Here is a 26,465-nt window from a genome sequence, read left to right on the forward strand (position 1 = left end):
TTCCTAGGTGTCTATCGCCTGTCGGAAAAAGGCTGTGATTCGGGAACTTACTGCTGGGCTTTGCTACCAACCTATTACCCCTAACAAACACAGTCTACTCTTTAAAATGTCCTGCCCTTTAACTCAATTGTCCACTGCACTAATCGCTGGCCCCATGTGGCCAGCGGGCATCTGACATGTGGCCAGGCCAAACCAGGATGTGCTCTAAGCTCAGAGGACTGGATCTTGAAAATGGGGGCTGGAATATCTTTCACTAATGAGTTTGATAGTGATTACATATTATAACTAGGACATGTGGGGTAGGTTATAATAAATACTTTATTAAAGCTAATTTCACCTATTTGTTTTAAATTTTTTTTTTAATGTTTGCAATTGCATCTGCAGCTCACATCCCATTTCCACTGAGCAGTGCCGGTCTGCAGGGTCTCAGAGAGCCACGGTTCAATCTCATCTAAAAGGCTGCACAGCAATCAGTCGGTCCAAGCCCAAGTTTGAGATTTCTTGGCAAGACAGGGAGGTCTCCGAGATAAGGCAAGAAATCTCTGATTTCAACGTGGGCCCAGCACTATGTAGTGGTCACACCGGCAGCCTTCCCCTGAGCATCACCAACTCGGACAGGGCTGCAGCCATCTGCTTACAGGGCTGACAGAAATGCCCCAAACAGAATGGAACAAAAAAGGGCAAGCCAGGCATGATGGCGGATGCCTGTAATCCCAGCACCTCGGAGGCTGAGGCAGGAGAATCACGGAGTTCGAGACCAGGCTGGACTACACAGTGAGCTGAAGACCAGCCTGAACTGTATGGCGAGACTCTGCCTCAAAAAGACAAACAAACAAACAAACAAAAACAGGATGGCCACAGCCAGAGCTCCCTGTCCCCGTAGATCAAACTGCCTTTGAAGATGAGCGTGCAAACCCAGCCTCCTGCCCTTCGACTCAACCAAGGAGACTGGACCCAATGGTTCCTTGCCGCTCCCTGAAACGTTACCGCTCCTCCTATAGCAAACCGATCACTTCCCCCCATACCACCTGACTCTTCGGTACCTCCTTTTTATGGCAAGCTGATGCATCCCTGGAGTCTGTACCCCTGTGGCATCTGCTCCAGCAGGATGGCGACAAGATGGTCCCGTTCCACATAGCTCTCTCCTGCTTTTCAGTGCCATGTGTGGCTTTCTTCCACAGTCGGGGTGGGACCTAGGGACCTGGTCCTATCCTACCACACAGCCACATTCCAGCCCCAGGGGCACAAGGGCCCTCAGCATGACAAGGGCTCAAACTGCAAGCTCCCAGGTAGGGAGGAGTCCAGGGAGCAAGGGGTGTCTTCTACCTCAGACTCGCACTAAATCTCCCTCCCGACACACGTGAAGCTAAGGGCATCTCTGCAAGACAGGTCAGAGGTGGTGAACCCATGGCTGCAGCAGGCTCTCCGACCGATCACCCCAGGGGTCGCTCCAGCATCGGAGCACTCAGGTTTTACTGCAGGGATGGCACTTAGCAATAAATCAGTGGGTTTGGGCTGCAGTTTGGGTGCTCAGTTTCTAAAAGGCTCCCTGTCAGTGCTCCAGGTGCTGAATGAACGTTAGAAACCCTTGCGCTGCTGTTGTGTACCAGGAGCCTCTGTATCACCTATAATCATTCTGCATAGAAAGCAAAACAATGTGCTGATAACCACAGTCACTGTGGCCACTGAGCAATACCCAGGGAGCTTGCTAATACTCCCTGCACACACCTGGACCCAGAGAAACACTGGCAATTTCCTGAGATGCGATGGGAACATGTGTTCACGTTGGAAATACAACAGGGCTGTGGTTTTTCCCTTCACCAGTCCTCCCTGGGAAGGCAAAGGCGTCGTGAGCAGCACTGATGAGCTGTGAGGAGAAACAGCCAGCTCTGCTGATCCCCCAGCTTGTTAAAACCTGAGCCTAACGCAGCACCTTGACTAATGGGAACGTGTCTTGACAGTGGTATTGCAGGTTACACATACTGGGGATTTTTAAGTAGTCAATCTACAAACCCGTAAATATGCATGAGCTGGATCTGTCTGTCCTACATTTAGATCTACAAGAGACACCTACAGAACCATGAAACACAAGCTCTGCCCGTCCAGGAGACACCCAACAGGCCAGTCCAGGGTCCCAGGCAAATGAGAAGTGGAGCTGGAGCAGAACCCCAAGCCCTCAAGGCTGGGCCAGCGCCTTGTAGACCCCCACTCCTGCAGCCCTTTTTTCCTGAAGATTAAGACCCAGACAGAGCACAGGGTCAGAGGGTTAACAGTGTGACCGGCACAGGGCTCAGTGAGTCCCTGATGCCGAGGCTGGGACCCTGACTCACCAGGGAGCCCTGGTGGAGGGGGAGACAGGAGAGGGGAAGGCTGGTCGGGGTCGGGGAGCGAGAGGTCAGCTGGGAAAAGGAACCAGGTCCAGTGTGGGAGCCTAGGACGAAGTGTCTGAACTGTGGGAAGTTAAGCAAGCCTGATTGCAGCCACCCTGAAGCACCAGTGGTGAGGTGGCTGCAGCTGTTGACACCTGGGTCTCCACAGTGCGAGCTCTGGAGCCCGATTCCCCCTGAAGCCACCCTCTGCCTGCTGTTCTAAAGATGAAACATGACATCTACCCGGGCTCTCAGGGCCAGCTGCGCTATACCAGCTCCTCACCACAGGGTCAACTTCGTGCCTTCAAAACACAACAGCCCCTCCTACGCTGTTCCGGCTGAGTTCTCCATAGAACATGGAAGCAGCGGTGTGCCCCACCCAGTCCTCACCCAATGCCTGCCCTGTCTGGACTTGCAAAGGAGAAGGAGCTATCAGGTAAGCGGATCTGCAGGTGAGCGCCTCAGCTTGCTTCCCAGGAGAGCTGGAAAGCAGCCCAGGACCAGAGCAAGCCGGTCTGTTTAGGAAAATAAAAGAGGGAGACCCGGGAGAGCGCGTACCCACTTCCAACTGCTCCGAAATAACTTGCTGCAGGGTGGGGAGCGTCCACCCTAACTAACAAGGGAACGGTCTCCTCCCTGGCTTCCTGAGAAGAGACTGCTAAACACCTGACATGCAGAGTGCTACAGAGCCTGCAGTGAAACCTGCTGGGGTCTTTGGAAAGCAACTCACAGGCACCCAAATAGGACTAATTAACTTGGGGCTGTGCTTTACAAAGTGAAAAAAAACTATAGATTTTACTGCTTTACTCCAAAAAGACAGTTACAACAGAAAAGGTGCAAATGCTACAGTTTGAGCTTCTCTCCCCGAAAAAGGAAAGCAAAACAAGTCTGAAGGGAACAGCAACAGAAAAAAACAGCAAACCTGAAAAAAGTCAACAATGAAAACAAGTTTCATTGAACTGAACCATGAGGCAGCTCCAGAAGGCCTAACTGTTAATTCTTGGTCTGTCCGTCTGTCACACACACACACACTCACACACTCACTCACTCACTCTGCAACAGGGCGGGTCTGCTGAGGGGCCAGAATGAAACCCTGTGGTTGACGAGACCCACCCAGCCGCCCACCAGCAGCCAAAACTGGAGTGTTGTGGAGTTGCCACAACACTGACCCCTAACAACCACGATGAATCAGCCTGGAGGGGATGACACAAAGGAGGATTTCAAAGCCAACACCAGGTGGAGGGAAGCTGGGGCTGGAGTGCCGGGGTTCCCCTCTGGAGCCCTGACTGTCCCGCCCTGGGCAGCAGTCTGCCTGGGAATCCCAAGCCAAGAATAATGTGTGAATGGGGGGAGGAGAGTTCCCACTGTCCTCCACCCCGACCCCTAAATCATCTTTATGGAACAGAACCTCCTTGAAAGCATGAATTCTTCTCCCTGGTTTTATGGTCCTGATTAAGTCCTGAGTCACGGGGCCAAGTCAGCTCCCCAGAATCCCTGGAATTCGGCCCAATGGCCTTGATCAGATGGAGCAGGGCCCAGTGGCGCTCGCTCCAGCTTGTCTGGGTGCTGCCTCATCTCAGTCAATGTTTGTTCGCTGCCCACACCCCTGCTGCAGCCCCTGGCTCTGTCCAGAGCCACTCCCTGCCCATCTCCTGAGATGGGGCCGGAGTGGGCAGGCGCCGTGAAGTCTCGTGGCCAGAAGCTCTCAAGGTTGGGAAACGCAGGCCTGGAGCTCTGCACTTCAGCGGCAGTGTCTGACAGCCCCTATGCCTGTGCTTTCAACGGGTTCAGGGCCCACAGAGAGAAGTCCATCTCCAGGTGCAAGGTCTTACACCCCCTGGGTTTACCTGGGTTCCCTTAGACACCTGCAGGCAGCCTGCATGGAAATCGCACTGTTAACTGCTCAGCCCCACCCTGCCAAGTCACCAAGTTCCTCCCACCAACAGCACTCTGCCTCTATCTGCTGGCATCAAATGTGGTTTTAGGGTCAATCATAGCTAATGCTACCAATCTTCTCCACCCTCCATGGTCTGGGCCCTGCCACTCTATGTCAGTAAAGCATCAAGGTTGAGTGTCCAAAGGCCACAGTGTCCACCCACTGGGCCTCAGCCTCACTAGCTCCTGCCTCCCCCTCAGCAGCCTGGGCACAGTGCCAGGCTGCACCCTGGAATGGTCTTTCCGTTTTAGAAGGCTTAATTTTTTTCTTCTTCTTTTGCAACACTCTCCCCTTCCCCCATTTCCTCCCTCCTTCAGATTCACTATTTCAAAACCAAGCATGGTTTCCAGCCTCTGCCCATCTCTGGCAGCTCAGGCATGGTGTCCTTCCACCAGGATGAAAGGCAGCCCCAGCACAGGCCGGCTTTCACACTGTCTGGGGGCTTGGGTCCTGGCTCTGCCAGAAGCTAAGGCAGGAACAGGAGTATCATTAATGCCTCCCGCGGGCAGCGGGGAGGTCGGATGTGCAACCAGCCCTGGGACCTGATTCCCTTCGAGCTAAGAGTGCCAGTCTGGGTGTGGTAAGGAGACAAAGTGCAAGGACACCGTACTCTGGGTTGGGCCACTCCCTGGGTCCCCAGTGCCCACCCGCCAGCCCCTGTGGTTAGGACATAGTCCGCTCGGGTGTTCCAAGCTTACTCCCCAGCACGCCTCAACTGGGATGCCTTGGGTGCACCCTCAAAGGAGATTTGGGGGTCGTCCTACCACGAACTCCAAGAATCACAAGCAGCCACCTCCCAGCTCCTAAAGGATAACCTGTCAGGGGCACCGTTCCTGGCCAGGGGAGAAGAAAAACTACCCCCCCAGTGAATGGGCGGAAATAATTTTTTAAAGGCCTGGAATTTCCTTCCCTGTGGCCTCCAACTAGAACAGGGTGTGGCACCAGGGAGGAGCAGGATTCCCAAGTGCAAAAAAAAAAAAAAAAAAAAAAAAGGTGCATCCCCTTCCTGCTCAATGCTCACACTCAAGCCAGAAAGGCGAAGGAGGTCCCCTGGATCTAAACAAAGCTCCCCAGGGATGAGCGGAACATGACACTCAGGACACCAAGGGCAGAAACAAACAATTTGTAAAAATATATAAAGTTTTAAATCCAATCTGTAAACATATAATTGACTTATTCTGCGTGTTTCTGTCCTCAGTAGATTTAAAGTCTGAATAACAGGGGTTGTGAATGACTATGTGTGTGTGTTAGTGGGGCGGGGGTGGTTGTCTGTCTGTTCACTGCTGTAAGACGGTAGGTGCTTACTGGGTATTTCATTGGCCCACTGAGTGTCTAAAACTGTCCACTAAACCAGGCGTGGTGGCACATGCCTGTAGTCCCAGCACTCAGGAGGGCTGAGGCAGAAGGATCTTTGAGTTCGTGACCAGCCTGGGCTAAAAGTGAACTCAAGGCCAGCCTGAACTGCATAGTGAGACCCTGTCTCGAAAAGACAAACTAAACAAGTAAATAAAGGGAATGCCTTTGTGACACACCCACCCTCCCTTAATTGAAAAAGGCTTCCTCAGGCCTTCAGCCAGCTGCCTAGGCAGACTGAAGAACAAAGGCCTCGCCCTTCCTAATGCCACAGTGCTAGCCAGTTTTGAGGCCCACTGTCTTCAAAATCAATAGCAATTACAGATGAGTATCTACCTGCCAGGAAAACCACTTACATCAGAAATTAGCCAGGAAACTAACGGCTTCGGCCATGGCTGCAGGCCTAATGTCAGTCAATAGGGTACTCCAGAGCTCAGAGACACAGGGTGTCTCCGCTGAGTCTGTACCCAAGCCAGCTAGGTGGGTGACTTTTCTAGCATCCCTCACAGGCGGGTGAAGGGCACACCCTCCCCGTGCAGATGCAAAACATGCTTTTGGATAAATCCTGGAGATTGTAGACAGCACTTCAGAGAGAAGAAACCGCGAAGCAGGAAGCCTTCACACAACGGCCACAGGTTCCGCTCAGGGGCGCCTCAGCTACATCTCCCTGCTACATACCCTATTCCCGTGTCATTGCCCCTCCTTCTCTTGGTCTCACACTGCCCAAACAGATCTCGTAGGTGAATGAGGTTTCAACTCTGATCATTTTTTATAAAACGCAGCTCCGTGCTGCAGAGTATTTTGGAGCCACCAGCCCTTCCTGCTTTACTGCTGATCCAGTCCCCTCCATTGAGGCTGGGTGTGGTCTCTGCACTGCACCGAGCCCAGGGGGCAATTCTGGGTGGTGGCCACGATGTGTCAAAAGAGGGGGCCAGCCAGGGGGAGGCGCAAAAAAGAGTGCAGCTCAAAGTCACGATTTCCAATTGAAAATAATTTAATAGGAACCAGCTTCCAAGCTGACAACTAGCCAAGTGCTTCAGTGATTTCTTCTTCCCACCCACACTGTGTCTCCCACCTCTTCCTAGAAACCCCCTCTCCTCCCACCCCAGGAATTCAGGCCCCACTCTGAGACAATGCAGTTCAGTAAGTGTGTTTGGGGCTCTCAGGAAACCTAATCACCCCCTCAACACTGCTTCCGTGGAAGAGCTCATTTTGCACTGCGAACCCCCAGTCGTGGGCCCCAGATTCTGACCAGGCCTCAGACAGTCGGAGCTGCGCCCGCGTGGCCGCTGCCTTTGGGCACGCTCGGCGCCCCCAGGGCTCCAACCCGGGAACCTCAGCGCAAAAAGGAAGCCTAGGCGCTCGCGCTGGGCACAGGACGCATTTCGCAGCTTTGAATGAACGTGGGGTTGCCAATCTTCCTTGATCGCCGTCTCCGGATGGCGGGCATGGGAAACCACCCTCGCTGATAAGGAACCTCGGGGGCCCGGGCCACACCCTCCTCTGCACCCCGAGTTCCTGACCCCCCCCCCGGGCGCGCCCCCTCCCCTGGGCTGCAGGGGAGTCCCGGAGAGCTGGAGACTCCAGGTGGGGTGATAACCCGAGGTGAGCACAGAGGAACTCGACGCCCCCCGGGACGACTCAGCCCCACAATCCGGACGGACGCGGGAGGCCAACGCCCAGCACCGCAGCTCCGGCCACACCCCGCGCCCTGCAGCGCCGCCCCCGGCCCAGGCGGCTGGCCTCAACCGGCGCCCGGCCAGTACCTCGGGGGCCAGTACCTCTGGGGCGCAGGATCCTGGCCTCCGCCCGACCCCTCCCGCCCCGCTCACCTGGGCCGCACCGACCACCGCGCTGCTAGCGTCCCCAGGCCAAGCGCAGCGGCCGCCCCGGGTGGGGCTTTTATCCGCGCGCGCCCCGCCCGCCCAGCCGCGCCCCGCCCAGCCCGACCGCGTGAGTCACCGCCCCGGCCCGCGGGCACCGCGCCCTGCCGCGCCCCGCCCGCCTCCCGCGCTCCGCCTGGCCGGACCGCTTTCCCCTCCGAGTGCCACGTCGGTTCCCAGCCTGGCTTCGCCTGGCTGAGTGCGCCGGCCGAACTGCTATACGTTCCGGCTTGGTTCACTTTAAAAAACAATTTTTAAAAAAGGCTTTTAGGCGTCGCCGTCGTGGAAGAAAGAATTTTTCCAAGAAACCTCAGTGTGGGGTCCCTGAGCCGGGGCTGCCGGCCTGGCCCCCATCCCTCCGCACCCCCACCGCACGAATTTAGTTGCAGCTGGAGCTGCGCAAGGCGGCGACGCAGGGAGGCCCCGAGCCAGGCCACAGAGAGAAGAGGAGTTGAGAGCCAGGGCCCATGCGCCCTCCTTCCCAGACCCTTGCGCTCCGCGTCCCTGCGCCCTGGGCCCCCACGACCCCCGCCTCGGCTCAGCACCCGGTTTCCAGTGGGACTTTGCTTCCCGGCCCTCCTTGGGGACCGCCTGGGTTCCCCTCATCCGCCCACCCAGCGCCTGGCTGGTTTCACTGTCCCTGGCTAAGTCGCACTGCGGCTGGTGCGTGTGGCCTGCGGGGAACGCCGCGTCCGACTGCAGTCAGCACCCGCACCTCCTCGCCAGGAGGGCCGGAGGCCTTCAAGTGGGTCCTTCAAGCCCGGCCTGCCTGCCTGCCGCAACCCAGCGCCCCTTCCCCCATCGGGTTTTCCTTTCCATGTGCGCATGGATTCCCTCCGGGAGCAGACAGCAAGGCCCACAGCAGAGACGCTGTACACACTGCCCCTTAGAGAGTGCGCCCCGAATCTGCCAGGGCTGTGGGCCCGTCACTTAGCGCAACCCGGGGAGTTCTGTGTAACAGAGGGCCTCGTTTGGAAACGTCTCTGAGGGACGTGCACAGCCTTCCAACTTGAGTGCAGACGGGAGAATGGGGTACCGTCTGCTGCGGGTGACGTTTGGGGACAGAGGAGCAGCTCAGGCCACAGTGCCCCAGCCGGCCGCGTTCCACAGCTTCGTGCTCCTCGTGCTGCGGGCAGCCCTGGGCCACAGAGAAGTTTAAATTACAGTGATGTGGAGGACGGCTGAGCCACCAAGTATCCCAAAGAATTTGCTTGCTTATTGTAAGCGTGGGGTAAATCTAGGCGCACATAGAGCCGTGCGTTAGCCAGGCCGTGCCGCCTGCTACATCTGTGCTGTGCAAGCTGTGCCTGAAGGCCTGGCTGTGCGTGTTCACGCTTCACTTGCTGGACCTCGGTGTCCCTAACAGCGGCTAGGTGGCCGTGAGGAGACTCTTCAGGCGCAATGCAATGGTAGAGTTATCCCTAGAATGAGAAAACTGAACTATCTGCAGATAAGAGAATAGGAGAGCAGGCTGGGGGGCCTTAGAGATGATGTCGCTCTATTTTTGAGTTCGACCTATGAAGAAACTGGAGTGCGAATAACGCGGGAATCAAATCACAGACGGGAAGTCCTTTTTCAGTTCCTTGGAATCTCGTCCTCCAACACTGAGTGGTTCCAACACGCACCACCATCCATGTGCTCCTGGTTCTGGGTTTGGGCAGCACCTGGGGGGGCAGTGTGGCTCTGCACCCACAGTGCTGTGCTGGGAGGACGTGGGGCATCGGTCAGAGGATCCAAGGGGCTTGCTTGGGTCCTCCTCGCCCTTGGTCTCTCACGCCGCCCATCTTCCTGTGTCTGCGCCAAGGCCATAATGATGGTCACTTCCGGGACCAGAAGCTGAATTAGCACGGTGCTTAGCAGAATCAGGGCGGGCTGGATGTGCTGACCCTTGCGTTAGGCCACTGCTCTGCTCAAAGTCTGGCTTTGCCCTCTGTCCTGGGGCTGAGTCCTTTTCCCTGAGCACAGCTCCCCTATGTGTAGCGGAGTGCCTCTCACAGTTTTTAAGTTTCATGCCAGGAGAAAGGCAAAGGTCTAAAAACTTCTGCCTATATCCAGCTGTTTCTGTGTTCGAACTGACTTTACTACGAGGATCTTAAAAATGAGGTAATTTTAAAATAAATCTTGCTGAGTTTTATTCTTTGGTCCAAAATTAACATCTAATCCAGTTTTTGCAAAAATTACAACAAAAGCAGGCCAGGGATTTAGCCCAGCAGCATAAGCATCTGCCCAGCAAGTGCGAGGTCATGAGTTTGATCCCCGATACAAAGAAAAAAATTACAACAAAAGCAAAAAACCGGTTGTACAGAGGTTTAGCTCCAAGCTTCCCGTCAGGATTCCTTCTGAAACTTACCTCTTTCTCTTCTGCACATGTCATACTGCAGTGGGGCAACGCACTTAGAGACGTGTGTACATTTCCTCCTTTCTTATTCATCCACGTGCAGTAATAATGGCCCCAATCCTTGGGTGGCGACGTGCAGGTACAGAGCACGTCTTCACCCTCCTCCTGGTCCCCCCACAGCTCCCTGCTCCTTGCAGCCCTTTCCCCTTCCCGTCTGCAAACAGTTTCCATTTCTCCCTTTTGTTCTTTGTTTCATTCCTTTTCCTTTCCCTCTGCTTCCTCTTCCCTCCATCTCTTGTTCCTTCTTTCATGTGGGAAAAGGTCTCCCTGCTTTCTGTTATCTGTCATTTATTCTGCTCTTTAGTTATATGTTGGGTTTCTCATATAAGATGAACTACGTGATATTTACACTTCGGTGTCTGATTTTTTCAGTGAACATTATGGGCACAAGGTGCATTTACCCCCACCTGTCTTCTTTGTGACAGTGTTGTACTCCATTGTTTATAAAGACCACATTTCATCCATTCACCTGCTGATAAGTGTACTGGCCTTTCCCAGGATTTAGCTGTTATGTACCATGTCGCTGTAAACAGGGGTGTGGCCCTATTCCTGTAATATCATCACTTTAACCCCTTTGTGAAGATACCGAGAGGAGAACAGCTAAGTTGAATGTAATTTCTGTTTTTAGTTTTTTGAGGAATTATCATATCGATCTCCATAGTGAATATACTAGTTTACATTCCTACCAACAAGAAATTTTGTCTTTTGGGGACAAAGTCTCACTATGTAGCTCAGGCTGGCTTAGAACTTGTGACCTTCCGGCTTCCGCCTCCTAAATGCTGATGTTACAGACATGTACCACTATGTTTAGTGCACTTAACGTTCTTAGAAGCCCTGAGATGGTCTCCAAGCATCCCAACAAATCTTTCTGGACATTTTTTAAGTTTTCACAACCACACTCATGGTTAGATCATCGTCCCAAAGCAATGTCTTACTCTGAAAATCCTTCACTTGCTGGAGTTCTGATTGAGAACCAAACAGATCTCTCTTGTGTCCTTTCTTCATGTACATTTATCATATACACCTCGAAGAAGCCCAGGGGTGAATCTCCTTGGCCAGATGGGCAGGTTCCGTAGGCAGACGCTCTCCTGGCTCTCCCAGGCGCTCTACAGAGCTACTGTGGTAGTGCCCAGCGTGCTCCTCCCCAGGATGCAGCTTCGCTCCAGCTTCCCACAGCCATCCCCTCACTGCCCATCCAATATCCAACCATAGCACCCCCTGGTTACCAGCTGCCAGTAGAGTTACGCCACCAACTGCTTTAGGTCTTCCTTACAGTGACGATCCATGTGCATGTGCCAGTTTATCTCATGCTTCCATTAGGAAACAAATTGCTTGCAAATCACAGAAGCTTAAAAAAGACACCATACATTTGTTCACAAATATGCAGAAGGTGCAGTTTCCCAGGCTGGGTTATTTCTGGTCTATGTAGCCCTGGAAGAGGTAGGGGGGTCCCTTACAACAGGTAAGATGGTGGGAAGCAGAAGCTGTCTGGACAGAAGTGGGACAGTGACACTTCCTCTGCACGCGCTTGTGAAAGCAGTCACGTCGCCTAGATTCCAAGGAAGGGGTTGTCAGCAGTCAGCTTTTTCAGGCAACCTGCCACAGTCCTTAAATGGGTAGTAACAGAGCCGAGACCAGGGTATATTTTTTCTGCCTTTCAATCCATTGCTTTTAAAATTATGCCTTGTCAAATACCACCACTGCTTCAGTGAGATGCACACTGACCCCAAGCCCTCTGCATTGCAGGGTTCAGACACTCAGTGTTCCAGTTTAGATCTAAAATGTCCCCCAGAGACTCAGGCGCTGACTGGGAACTGGACCTGGAGGCTCTCTAGCTGATTTCTGTCCTAGGGGTCTGGTCAAAAGAGCTCTGTCGCTGGGGCGTGGCCTGAAAGCTTTATTGCCCTTCCTGGCTCCTCCCTTGATCTCTGCTTCCTGTGCCTCATGCTGTGTACAGGTCTCCTCCACCAGACCGCTTTGCCAGTCAGTCCTGCCTTACAGCCAGCAAACTATGGAGCAAAAACTTATAAACCATGAGCCAAAATAAACATCTCCTTTAAACTGTAGGTGTCTGGTACTGTGTCTAAGTGATGAGAAAGTAACTAAGATACATTTTGGTACCAAAGAAGTGGTTATGGGTTAAGAACTGGTGGTCAGTTTAACACCAGCTGGATTACATCAGCATGGCACTGAGCGAAGATGCTCCACCTGAGGAAAGTTGCCAGCATAAACAGGTGGAGAAGGAGAAGGAAGGTGTTGAGGCATTAATGCATTGTTCCATTGAGACCTTGTGGGTTCTCCTACGAGTTGCTGTTTGAGCCATTGATTCTCCTGGAGAAGCTCTGGTCCTCACATCAAGCATTGCTTCCTGGCTCTTGAGGGGAAAACATGCACCACTTGATCTCCAGGATGAATTCATCACATTGGCTTCCTGGCATGTACTCAACTGTGCTTATTGTCAGAGGAGCTTGGGCCCTCTGAGTCACTGAGGATGGCTGTGGTGCCTTTCAGGACAACCCTGGTCTTTGTTGTGAGTGTGACTTCTCAGCTCCAGCGTAGAACCCTCATCCCACCAGCACAGCTCCTTCACCCCACTGGCATAGACTTTCTGGCTTCCACCGCTGACCTTTGGGCCTTTCCGGCACCGATCTGTAAAAGAGACTGGTGTGAGTCCTTCTTGTGGGCTCTGGACCTCCAGTTGGACTTGCAGGAGGCAATGTCATGAGCTCTGGGTTTTTATCTGGAGGGTTGTATCTAAGAAATTAGAAGACATTTCTCTAGAACCAAAGGCTGTGGGATTTCAGATTGAAAAAGTGATGGTAAGGCCAGGGGTTTAGCTCAGCGGCGTTAAGTGCCTGCTTGGCAAACGTGAGGTCATGAGTTGGATCTCTGGCACCAAAAAACAAAACAACAACAACAAAAAAATGCACCTGCAGCAGTCATGGCATATTGGGTTCTCACAGGGATTCAGCCCCAAAACTGCAGAGACCAAGCAGCTCAGACCGAAGGAGCACAGGTCAAAAAACAGCGTTGCACTCAGGACTCAGACCTCAGTTTGTAAACACAGATCCCAGTAAAAGGAGCCAAGTCTCCCTGGAGAGGTATTTGTTGGCAGGGGTGGAGCAGAGAAAATACAGTGAGCCTCTGTGCTACCTGTTTGCCCCAAAATAAGACCTACAGGAGTATAATCAGCCCGAAAAACTCAAACTCAAAACCACTGGCCCAAACAGCCTGTCCTCGCCCCAGCCAAGCCTTCCAGAGCAGCCACGGAGCGGGACAGTAGCGAGGCAGGGGACGAGAGGGTGGGCTGACCAGGGCTGGTATTTCTCATTTCCAGTTTTCAAGGCTGATTATTGCTGGCTAGTTCTTACTTTGGGGGATCCATGGGTAAATGACTCAGGGTCACAAACCAAACCAGACGTAAAAAACAATCTGAAGAGACTGGGAAAAACCCAGAGAGATTGTGAACATCCAATCAAACACTGACAGGAACGGATTATATCGAAGGGAAGACTCTAAACTGATAGTCTAATGATGAACACTAAGGTTGGATGGCGAAAGTTCTCATTTACAGATCAACGGCAACTTATGAAAGTGTCAGGAAGGCTGTATGGCCTTTTAAAATCTCAGTTCTCTCATCTGCAGGACTAAAGATTAGAAAACATATAAAGAATGTACAGCTCACACATGTAATCTCAGCACTGATGGAGGCTGAGACAGGAGGAGTCCAAGTTTGAGCCCAGCCAGGGCAATGTAGCAAGCTCCTGTCTCCAAAAGTGAAAAGGGCTGGGGATGTAGTAACCTGGATGTAGTACTAACCCTAGGTTGATCCCCAGTACCCCCCCCCCCCCGCACACACACACACAATGGTTGGTGCCGCAAAGCAGCGGCTGCTTCATTGGTCCTGCAGAACGCACTGCAGAAGGGCAGTACATCTTTGCTGGATTCAGGGGTCCTGACCCAAACTGTGCGGAGAACTCTCAGTGTGAAGCCCATTTATTTTTATTTTTTTGTCTTTTTGAAACAAGGTGTCACTATGCAGTTCAGGCTGGCTTTCAGGTCACTTCATAGCCCAGGGTGGTCTTGAATTCACAAAGATCTTCCTAACTCCAGGTGTGAGCCACCACGCCCGGCTTGAGAAGCCACTTCTATCCAGTGCTGAGACATTTTCAGGGGACCGCCTGCAGAGGTTACACCCTTCTCAACCAGAACAGACACTCGGGCCCTGCATCTGTGCTCTGTGGCACCAGAGACACCTTCCTGAGACACAGTCCCAGCTACAGTGCCCTTCTCTTCCCAGCCTGGTCTGGCTGCCCGGTCACACCTGGCTCCTGGCTCCACACCTGCTCAGACTGCAGATCCGTCCCTGCCATCCGTGGCCCCTTCACGCATTCTTTGAGCCTCAGGTACTGTTTCATCCCACAGTGAAGGTTTTCTCTGGACCCCACAGGCGTTCTCTCCTACCTCTGTCCCCCAACGCACCTGCCTCGCCACGGATGGGCTTTATTTTCTCACTAGGCCAGAGCTCCCAGGGACAAGTACTTGGTTGTGTCCTGTGTGTGCTGCCCGGTCTGACCCTGTGGGACCATCACATTCATCTTCAGTCGCGTGACCCTGCCTTCATCCGGACTTACACTGCCGGGCCGAGGTTAAAGGGCTGACAGTATCCAGAGGATGTTCAATAGAGAGGGGAACAGTCAAGATGAAGCTTTAAAAAAACTCTTTCTACACTCAATAAAACATTTATGAAAGTATTGTCCTCTTTTCAGTAGACTGTGGCTAAGAGATACACTGCATTACAAAACCAGTGTTTTTCAGTTTATAATACACGCCTAACAAACACTTACCTGTATTTTGTGCAAAATTATGCAGAAAACACTGAAGAAACAACAGAAGCTGATAGTCTGACACTGTGACTGCCCTACATCCCCCCGCTCTCTTTTCTAGTTTTATTTTCTTTTCTTGAGACAGGGCCTTGTGGTGTAGTTGAGGCTAGCCTCAAACTCACTATGTGGTCTAGGCTGGCCTCCTGCGTCAGCCTCTGCAGTGCTGGCATTACAGGTATGTGGCACCACATCCAACCCTTCCATGTTTACTTTTAAGACAAGTCTTTCTAAATTGCCCAGGCTGACTTCAAACTTGTGATCCTCCTGCCTCAGCCTCCCGAGTGCTGGGACTGTATGTGTACACTACTCTGCCCAGCTGTTCTTAAATCTTTTAAATGGTATTTTAAATTTTTATGTAAGGAAATGCATCAGTAAGAAAGAAATTTATAAATATAGGAAAAACTATATCCTCTATTGACAAAAAAAAACTAGAATTAGAGATTTGTAAAATCTGAATTGATCTGCTTTTAATCATAATTTATGATTATATAACATAGGCTGGGCATACATCTACTGTGCATGAAAAGAAAAAGTTTGCTAAGCAAATTAATATAATCAATAAGATAACTTGTGGTACAAAGTTTATGGAAAGGGCAATTTCCTTACCCATGTAACCTCTGCAGTGTTTACATAACTTTTTATCTCATGATACCTTGATGGCTTTTTTTTTTTAAAATGTCTTTTTGAGACAGGGTCTTGCTATGCAGTTCGAGCTGGCCTTGAGCTCACTTTGTAGCCCAGGCTGGGCTCACAGTGATCACAGCTCACAGCGATCTTCCTGCCTCAGCTTCCCAAGTGCTGGGATGACAGGTGTGTACCACCATGCCCGGCATCCTGCCTGTGTCTTTGACAGTCTTCAGCCTCACACCATGAACCCCAACTCTGCTCCAGCCCAGTAAGGAGCTCCTCATGCTCCATGCTGAAGACCTGACTCTGTTGGGGTGGTCTCGTCCTCAGGTGCTCTGCTAATTGTCACAGAACTCAAGAGCCTGGCTCTGTCTTAGTGCCCTGCAAATCATGTGGACTTTAACAAATCACTGAAACTCTATGGCTCTGTTTCTCATTTGGAAAACAGAAGATTCTGACTGGAAAATAATCAAGTTGTCTTTTAGCTCCAAAATGAGATCCCTGATATGAAAGAGTAAAGGATTTAAGCATGGTGATTACGCCCATACATGTGGACACTGCGAAACAGAAATAAGTTTTATCTATTCTAATATTTCTAAGTGAAAATACTTTGAATAACCCAGATCACTTCTCAGGTAGATCAATAGATCTTAGCAAACACACTTGGATGTCTCCTTTCTCTGCATTCTTTTGTCTAAATTAGGAAGGATATTGCTTGTGTATTTGAATACATTTGACCGACCACATCCTTGGGGTCCACATCCACAGAGTTAACCAACTATGGATTGAAAACATTTGAAAATAAAATGTGTCTGCAGTGAATACACAAGGCATTTTTCCCTTGCACTATTCCTTAAACAATACAGTACAAAAACTATTTCTATAGCATTTACATTGCATTAGATGTCATAAGGAACCTAGAAATAATTTAAAATATGTGAGGCACACAAAGATATATGCAAATGCTATGCCATTTTACAGAAGGGGCAAGGAGACCAATACACACAGGATACAGAATTTATAGTATTATTTTATGATGGTCACCCAAGGAGTCAAATACAAAGAGAGTGCAGGAAATCTGTCTACAACACTAAAGACCTACGGAATCCAGCTGAGGGCCTAGATCCCATGGTAATGAGTCCTGCTGAAAACCTAGAGCCCATGACAGTGTCTCATGCAAGTCTGCTTCATAGATCTGCACTGGGGAGGCCCAAAGGTCAGTGGTGGACAGAAGAATGTCTGTGCCAGAGGGGTGAAGGATCTGTGCCAGTACGTTGAGGGTTCTGTACTGGAGCCAGGAAGCAACGCTCAAGATAAGGACCAGGCTCCCCCCAAAATACCACAGCCATCCTCAGCAACAACAAGGTCCCGAGCTCCTCCAATGGTAACAGCCAAGTTCCTATCAGGGAAGCCAGCATGACAAGCTTCTCTGGGAGAACCAACAGCTGCAGGAGAACCAAGGGCTCCAAACAACAGCAACGCTACTCTTCCTCTCCAGGTCTCCTTTGTATGCTGGCATCCATCCTCCAGTGGGCCATCCATGCTCAGCACCACGCTGATTTACTGCTGCTGGTGTTAAGTTGCCCACCAGCTACCAATCCACCTCAGGGCTCCAATTCTCCTCCCACTCTGCGGGAAGAGAATGCTGCATTTCCCAACTGTGAGGCAACAGCTGACTTCAGGATGCCGCGGAGCAGGCAGGCAGGCAGTAGCAGACCAGCAAGCAGCACAGGCGGGGCTGGCCCCTTGGAGTGGACAGGTGTATGGATGCTACAGCATCCTGGCCACTTCCTCAGACCGCAGAGCCCATGGAGAATAGGAGGAGGAGGGTGACAGAGGAGGAGGACACGGGGCAGGGGTTCTAGAAGGCAGACCTGTGGGGTGGATGGCCGCCTGTGCTCCCAGGGAGCTTACCCGCTCTGTCCTCCTCTCTCACTGTGTATGCAGGATACAGCGATGGTGTTTATTGTGGGGCAGTCGTTACACACACATAGCACATCTCCATCCTTTTTTGCCCTGCTTACACCGTTTTCCCCTGCTCCTTCAACTCCTGTTGCCCTTCTCATTTGCAAAAATTCATTTTCTTTTCTTCGTCTTCTTTTTTGGGACAGGATCTCACCACGCAGGCTGGCCTTGAACTCACAGTGACCCTCCTGTCTCAGCCTCCCAAGTGCAGGGATTACAGGCATGCACCACTACACCTGACTTTTCATTTTTTTCTTCAATTCTTTCTCTTTATTTTTTGGTACCGGTGACCAAACTCGAGATCTCATGCTTGCCAGGCAGGCGCTTATGCTGCTGAGCTAAATCCCCTGCCCCATTTTCCTACAAACGACTCGAGTTAATCTTTCCTTACGGCAGAGTGGTACTCCACTGTGTATACACACCAAGTAGTCTTTACCCGTTCTCTGGTGATGGGTTTCTAGGCCACTCCCAAGACTTAGCTATTATGAATTGTGCTGCTATAAACTCTTTTGGGAAGACACCTAGAAAGGGGATAGCTGGGCCAAATGAAATTTCCATTTTTAGCATATCTTTTGAGGACTCTCCGTGCTTTCTGGGTGGCTATCCCAGCTTACAGTCCCATCAACAGTGTAGAAGGGTTCCCACCCCCGAGTTCCCCCAGCATTCGCTGTTGTTTGATTTCTTGCCGACAGCCATTCTTTCAAGAGTAGAATGGTATTTCCATGCTGCTTGAATTCTTGTTGCTCCAGTGGCCAGTGTCAGTCTCAGCCTCTTGGCATCTGCAAATCAGATGTTACAGCCCAGACTATGTGTAATTTCCTATCTCTAGAGTGGGAAAGTCTTGCTAAAATAGTGCCTCACATTTTGTAAGACTTGGTTAAAACATGCACTGAAAGATCCCTAATCCAACTTAATTACTCAGCCAACAGAATTCTAGTTGGAACCCTGAACACTCGGTGTCTGGTTCCCTGGGGCCCTGGCGAGGCCATCAGGACTGCGCCCCCCACAATCCACAAGAAGCTCAGGGGCAGTGTGGCGTGCTCTACTCTCCCGAGCTGTGGCTTTGTTCTTTTCTCTTTCTAAAACAAAAGGCTGATTTTCTCCAAATCCTGGGGCTCCACGCCCTAATTTGGAGAGGAATTAGATGATTTCACTGGTCTTTCCCGTCTTTGGTTTCTATGATTCATCAACTATAGCAACGAGGGTGGGGTAAAAGACAACAACTCTGATATTCAGGTTGTGTGCCAGTGAAAAGGAAGGAACTAAAAAACTGTGAGGCTTGTAAGAGGATTACAGGTGGCCAGGGGACTGGTGTGTAGCCTGGTGCTGGAGCACTTGTTTAATGTGTGTGAGGCTCTAGGTTTCATTCCCAGCACTGCAAAAAGCAACAAAGAGAGAGAGAGAAAAAAAGCAAACTCACAATACTACTCTCAGAAATATTCCTAGGATATTTGCTAAAAGGATTATCAGTATCTGATGTCCCTTACTTTTCCTCTTGTCATTTGCAATGACATGAAATTGATTTTTTTTTAAGACAGTCTTGCTATACATAGCCCGGGCTGGGCTCAAACTTGTGAGTGTCCTGACTCAGCCTCTTGGGATTACAGGCACTTGCTATCCAACTCAGCAAAATTCCTTGTTTATTAAATGTTTTATAAATGTTTTTGGGAAGAAAAAATGTTTATTCTGGTACACATGGAAACCTGGTTGATTTTGGTCACCCAAGTCCCTGACTGAGAACGCACCTAGGATCCACATGGCTGTAAACAAGAAACTCCCAAGCCAAACCATCCGATTTCATAAACATTAAATGCTAGGCACCAGGGTCAGACTGCACAACGGATACACAATAAGAAACAAAACAAATAAGCAATCAGAAAAGAAACAGTAACTGCCTCGTAAGGTCTCATGTAAGTCCTGTAATTAGAATTTGACAAAAGTATCCCAAATGAAATGGAAGTGCTACAGGAGCAGAAGAGGAGAGTGACTAACGCTGCCAGGGGTAGTTAACCATTACAGAGGAAGGCAGGCAGGAAGCTGCTCTCTCTCTCTCTCTGCCAGTGAGTGCAATTACCCAGAATTTTCTGCAGTCACCACGCAGCCCCGAAACAGGAAGTGTAACGTACACCCAAGCAGTTGGCATGGGCAGGAAGCGGCAGTGTAGAGAGGTGTGACTGTTTATTTTTAAACATTACCATTCAGAACACAATCTAGGAAAGGGAACTGGTCACTAGGGATATGATTAATGCCACCATTGTGAGAATAGTTTTGGAATGCCTTTAAGTATTTCCCTCAAAGCCAACGACAAATCCTGGTCACTGTGCAGGAGTTCTGAGCCTAATGGTCACACCAAGCTGAAGCTGGTGACTAAGAGGGGAAAGGTTGGTGGAAGGTCACTGGCCACGTGTGGTTTACAGATCAGGGAGCCACCACCAAGCCCGCATCTGATAACGTCACTCTGTGAACTCAGCAGGATATAATTTCTAATTTTAAGTAAGTTTGATCATTCCAACAGCAGGTGTATGAGCCCAGCCGAGCTTTTAGAGATCCAGAGTTAGTAAATATTCTAATTCATGTAATACTCATTAAAAGTACTTCATTTAAGGGGAAGGATAAAAATGTTTCAAAATATAGTAGGCTAGCCTGGCGTGGTGGCCCATGCCTGTAATCCCAGCACTCAGGAGGCTGAGGCAGGAGGATTGCCATGAGTTTGAGACCAGCCTGGGCTACAAAGTGAGTTCAAAGTCAGCCTGAATTGCACAGAGAGACACTGTCTCAAAAAACCAAAATATAATGGGCTGAAACAGAATCTTCAACAATGACTAATGAACCTATATACCAACAAAAAGGTCTCCAGACCAATGCTCCCATGATCACGGGACAGCCAAGGCCATTGTAGTTTCCCATGAACTGAAAGGTTCTTGCCCAGGTATAAATTACTGTAAGGTTATGGTGGTGGTGTAACCTGGCAGAAGGCCAAAGCGGGAACGCCTACCACTTCCTGCTTCTTCCTCAGCCCTAACTGCAACTCCCTCTCCTGTTTGGGCACGAAGAAAACTCCAATCAGCTCCACGCACATCATCAATGCCCGCCCTAAGCACCACCCCCACTCAGAGGCTATATATATAGCCCATACCCACATTGGGCCAGAGAAAGTCAGGCCGCCAGCGGTCATGGACTGTTCTCCACGTCCTTGGAATAAAAGCTGTCTTTACTTTATATTCTCTCTCTTATATCACGCCAAAAACTCAGAAGGACTGCAACCTCGCACAGGTGTGGATTAGCGCAGGGTGGGGTGGTAAGCAGCTCACTGGTAGAGCACCTGCACAGTATGCAGAAGGTGCTCGGTTCAGTCTCCAGTAGGAAAGTCAACCAACCAATCAAACAGTGTAGATCGCCTGTAGTTCCAGGCTAAGGGGAGGTTGAACCAGGGTCACTGGAGCTCAAGAGTTTGAGGTCAGCCTGGACAACCCAGTGAGACTAAAAGTACAAATAGGGGGAAGAAGTTATCCCCGCCCCTCCTCGATATTAGCTCTAACTGGTCAGGCCCCATTTTTCCTCTCAAGGCTGCTGCGTGCACTTTGGCCATCTGAGGATTAACTTAAAATACACAGAGCAGCAGTGGGTGTCCTGGCCTGCAGGGGTTTTAGTGTGGGCAGCTGGGCTCAGCTGCTGGACTCACCTTGTTTTTCTTTCCTGCACATCAGAATACACATTTTAAAGAGGTAGGAGGCTTGCAAGTTTGAGGTCAGCCCAGGCAACTTAATGAGACTCTGTCTCAGAATAAAAAACAAAAAGAGCTGGGGGTATAGTTCAGAAGTAGAGCACCCAGATCCCTCCCCAGTGCTGCAGGGTGGAGTCACCCATGATTTGTGATTTGTGAGCAAGTTTCTGCTTCTCAGGAGGTAACTGATCTTGGGCAGTTGGAAAGCAAGCTCTCCAAAGACACTCTTTGGAAGAAATCCCCAGATTCCCTCCAGCCCTGGGCGTGGAGGGAGGACTCAGGCGGGGGCCTCAGCACCTGTTACTCACCTGGTCCACCTTGGCCTCGGGCTCGCCTGTCCCATAAGCAATGGGGCAGGCCTGTCTGGCCCAGAAGGCATAGGGCTAAGCCTCTGGCCAGGAAAAACTGATCCTGCACCCTTCAATTTAAACTAAAAGCCTCTCTGACCTCTGGCCTGAAGACCTGCTGGTTTCCATTGCGTCCCTCGCCTCTCTCATTAAAGCTGCATCCCTAGAGGCCACCTCGTTCCCTGGCCAGCCTCTGGCTGGCTACTCTCCCTCCTGTCCCCTTTGCTCCAGCCACCAGGCCTGCGCCTCGCCTCGAACTGTTCCAATGAGCCATGTTCACATCACCCCAAGTCATCAGCTGGCTCCCCTCAGCCTGAAATCCCCTTCACCTTGGACCTGAGGATGCTTCACATTAACGGTGACTACTGGCCCTTACTTACTGGGGAGCTGCTAGGAAGGGGGGACTCTCTGGGTTTAGCAAATGGCAGGGCAGTCTGCTCCAGGGCCCTGCATCCTTCCTCCCCTCCCAGCCTCCAGCAGACTCCCCAGCCGCTGGGGACCTAGTCTCCCACGGGGCTCCTCATACCTTGCAGCTGAGTTTCAGCTCCTGGGAGTTGGAAGCCTGGGCTGACAGCAAGCTCAGCACTCCGTGTATGCAAAATGACACTGTGGCCTCGGGCACCTGCTAAGTCCCCCAGGCCTGCTCCTCAGGAACATGGGAGTTTCCGGCACTAGACAGTGGCAATCAAAAGAGCCAACCTGCATTAGGACCCAACCAACCTCTTCATTAGGGTCCAGCAGGCACCCAGGCCGGAGGCCCACAGTGCATGTCCTGTGGTTTCACAGTTCCCCTCCCCTTCTACACTGAAAGGAACTCGCTGTGTAATTCTGGGACTGTGGCTAGCACTGCAGTGCCCAGGAGTGATGATTCCAGTCCAACTAGCTGGACAGCATTCCTGCCAAACATGCTCCATTACTTATGTTTCACGGAGCTAACAGTGCCACTTGCCTATCGCTGGGGCCCAAGACTGGTAAAAATAAGGCATAAAGTCCACGAGACCCACAGGGATGTAAGATACATTGCATTCCTCAGTTATATAAAAACGGTAATATTTTCATTTGATGAAACAAATAGATCTTACTCATTTAATCTAGATCCAGTTCTCAATTAAAAACCTCTTGATTCCTTATTATTGAAGATGTTTTCTGATCAGGGAATATCATGTCAGTGCTTCCTAAGGTCTCACACCTTCCCACCCCACCATTTATGTATTTATTTATTTATTTGTCTTTTTCGTTTTTATTGGTACCAGGGATCGAACTCACAACTGCCTGCTTGCAAGGCAGGCGCTTATGCCGCTGAGCTAAATCTCCAGCCCCTATGTATTTATTTTTTAAATTGACACTTTAAAATTTTACATATTTAAGCTGGCATGGTGGCACATGCCTGTAATCCCAGCATTAGGAGGCGGAGGCAGGAAGGTCACCATGACTTTGAGATCACCCCTGGTTACATAGTTCAAAGTCAGCCTGGGCTACATGGTGAAACCCTGTCTCACAAAATCAATTAACACTTTGCATATTTATCAACACAGTATTTCAATACACATATATGTTGTGCAATGTGCAAATCAGAGTGAATATAACATCTGTACCCTTAAACATTTTTTGGGGGGTGGGAAAACTCAAAATCCTTTCTTTTTCTGAAATACACAGCACATTATCACTGTCTGTCTAAACCCTGCCATACCTGAGCACCCCAGACCTCCTTCCTTCTGACCCTGCTGAGCACCTGTTTGCCAATCGTCTCTTACCCTCTGTGGGCACCTTCAGGATGCTGTAGTCAGTGCAGCTGGCTCTGGACTTGTTGCACTCTTTATTTACCTGTACTCCCCCTACCAGGTTAGGCCAAAACCCTGACAGTGAGTGGCAGGAGTTTCAGCTGGCCGGAGGCCTGCTGAGACGCCAGTGGGCAGAGCAGGGATGCCTGTGTGCTTGGCCCTGGAGAACCGGACCTGCAGAGGCCAGGCTGGAAGAGCTGAGTCAGAGCGAGTAGGAGTCTTTCCCAGCACGTCGGCAATGGGAGATAGGAACGCTGCCAGGCTGATGTGTCCTTACCAGAAGAGGCAGAGACCACATATTCAGGTCCTGACAAGTTCTAGCACCAGCTAAACTGTTTTCATACAGTGGGACAGAAACACACAATGACTGCTGAAATGTATACAAATTTATTTGTTTATTTTGGTACCAAGGATTGAAGTCATGACTGTGCGCATGCAAGGCAGGTGCTCATGCCACTGAGCTAAATCTCTGGCCCCAGAAATGTATACAAATTTATTATAGCCCGAGACACACTGCTTACCATGCCCCTTGATCTGAACATGAGTCGAGTGGTTCCTGCCACTTTCTGAAGCAGTTCTGGAGGTCCTGTCCTGGCTGCTTCCACGGCCTGAACTGACCCTAACATTTACCTTTCATGGCCGCTTTGATATTCAGCATAATTTTAAAAGCAATGGACTGAAAGGCAGAAAAAATACATCACGGTCGTAGAGCTATTTCAGGGACCACGGCAGGCTCTGCACAGATGCTGACAGCCCCTCCCTCCTGTTTGAGCTCGTGCTTGTTTCTGAGGGCAGAGGGGAGGACTGGGAACCTGTGGCTCAGTGCTCCTTACTCACCGCCTTTTAGCAACTGCTCACCCACACCAAAAGAAAGGCTGGCCAGGGGAACCCACCACTGGGCTCTATGGTGCACTCCGCCGTCTGTCGGAGGAACCCAGGTTTGGGCCTCCCTCGGAGCTTGGGGTTTGTTTGGTGGGTCAGACCCTGACTGACCTACACCTTCCACGTATCCACTCTTCTATTCCTCGAGAAGCAGCCTGGATGCTACTGTGGGAACACTCTCAGAGAGGATGGATGACCGAAACGCATCTTTGGGTTATTTCACGTCTCAGTGAGCAGCCCAACAAAGACCCTGCTCACATACTCTAAACAGGCTTTATGACAAAGCACCGCCTACCCATAGTGCACAGCAATCCTACGGAACTGCAGATGGAGCATGTCGGTAGAGAAAAGTGAAAATTAACTGTTCTCTCCCTACTCTCCACTCTAAACCCACTCTCGTGTGTTTAAAAATGTTTGTGGTGCGCACACCAGGGTCCAGGCAGAAGTGCGAATGAAACTTTCTCTGCAGTTGAAAGACATCTCAGTCCCCAGCTTTGCTGACCGGTTGGCCATGGAGAATTGGTTTCCAACCCGCATTCTATTCTTCCCCTCACATCGGTAAGTCTGCAGGTGTACGAGGCGCTGTGATGAAACCTGTTTAACTGAACTTCTACGGGTTTTCCTGGCAGCTCAATTTATGGCCCTCTTCGTATCCCACTCACTGCTGTGGTGCCGTGATCTCACCCTCCCTCTGCTGTGATTTCAATCTTTCCACACTGACCAGTGACTCCTAACTCTGCACTGGTAAGGCTTCTCGTTTGAGATCAGGACTCAAATTAACTATCCATGACACACACAGCTATTTCCACCTCTGATCTAAGGTGCTGGTAGTCATCTGGGAAAGAAGCCTCCTTTTCTTTCTACTACAAACCTAATTCTTCTATATCCCCAAAATATCGCTGGCCAGAGTGGTGGTTTAAAGATGCATTCATACATTCTTTTCATTCTTCAAGAGGGGGAGGCAGGAGGACTGCTGTGTGTCTGAGGCCAGTCTGGACTACACAGAGACCCTGTCTTACAAAAACATGATTGTGAACTTCAGTGTTTTGTTTTGTTTTGTTTGGTACCAGAGATCGAACTCACAACCTTGGGCTTCAAAGTTCTTGAGCCTCTGAGCTAAATCTCTGACTTTTTTTGTCTTTTTCCTTTTTATCAGTACCAGGGATCGAACTCACGACTGTCTGCTTGCAAGGCAGGCGCTTATGCCGCTGAGCTAAATCCCCAGCCCCAACCTCTTTTTTTTTTTTTGAGACAGGGTCTCACTGTGTAATTCAGGCTGCCTTTGAGTTCACTATGAGCCCAGGCTGGCCTCAAATATGCAGCAATTCTCCTGCCTCAGCCTTCCAAGTGCTGGGATTATGTGTGTCACCATGTATGGCCAGTAACTTGTCTGTTATAAGCAGAATATGGCAGAAGGGATGGTGTCTGACTTCCAGGTCTAGGCCGTAAGACAACAAGGTTTCCTCCTGACACGATCTCTCTCTCAAGGCCAGCTGCCAGGCTGTGGTCACCCAAGCAGACCAGTGGGGAGCCCCTTGTGCTGTGGATGGACAGCTACACCAGGCCAGGAAACCCTCCCGGAATTGGACGCTCCAATCCCACCAGATACTCATGGGACTGCAGCCCCTGCTCAGGGCTGACTGTAGTGAGAGGCCTTGGGTAGAGGCAACCAGACTCCTGGCTTGTAAAAGCTGTGAGGTAGCCAGTATTTACTGGGTTAATCAGCTAAAGTTTGGAGTAACTTAGTGCTCATCACACTGGTTAGGCAAGCTATCTAGCATTCAATCCGAAGCACAAGAAGTGATGAAAAGAAACCATCAGTGAGTGAACTTACTTTGCAATAATCACTCGTTTTCTCAAAGAGTAACTAACACCATCACTACACCGCGTCCCATGTGAGAAGTCCCGAGGCTGAGGTGACCTCCTACCATGGGCACAAGGGAGCTATCACTGCTCCCTAGGGATCCCATCAGCTACTCTTGCTGCTCTACTCAGGCTTCACCATCTTTTAACTTCTGTGACGCAGCATTCCAACTTTGCTTCCTTCCCACAATGTTCGCAGCTCCAATGTGTGCTCTAGAGCAAGCAGAGCTTTTTCAACACGTTTGATCCTATTACTCGTTTATTAAACTACACCACTGGCTTCCGCACTGCACAGACAAAATTCAGACGTTTTGGAAAGGGCTGCCTCTGTCCTCAGCTTCCTCTTCCACCTCCCATGTTCACAGCCTCGAATCTGACGGCTTTTCACCTTTCCTGTATGCATTCTGCATGGAAATCCTTATCTTTTCCTTATAACTGCCACTCGGTTTCC

General features: G+C 50.6%; 1 protein-coding gene across 1 annotated transcript in view; it reads right to left on the minus strand.

Annotated features, from left to right (window-relative positions):
- Window positions 1-7,592, minus strand: part of Anxa2 (annexin A2) — a 34,787-nt gene extending 27,195 nt beyond the window's left edge. Inside the window, exon 1 of the mRNA XM_063243438.1 lies at window positions 7,491-7,592. The gene's annotated coding sequence lies outside the window, so the exon portion shown is untranslated. The remainder of the gene's footprint in view (window positions 1-7,490) is intronic.
- Window positions 7,593-26,465: the final 18,873 nt, after the last annotated feature.

The sequence above is a fragment of the Cavia porcellus genome, unplaced genomic scaffold, assembly GCF_034190915.1.
Source record: "Cavia porcellus strain 051 isolate PalLab524CR breed Dunkin Hartley unplaced genomic scaffold, mCavPor4.1 scaffold_38, whole genome shotgun sequence".
NCBI lineage: Eukaryota > Metazoa > Chordata > Mammalia > Rodentia > Caviidae > Cavia > Cavia porcellus.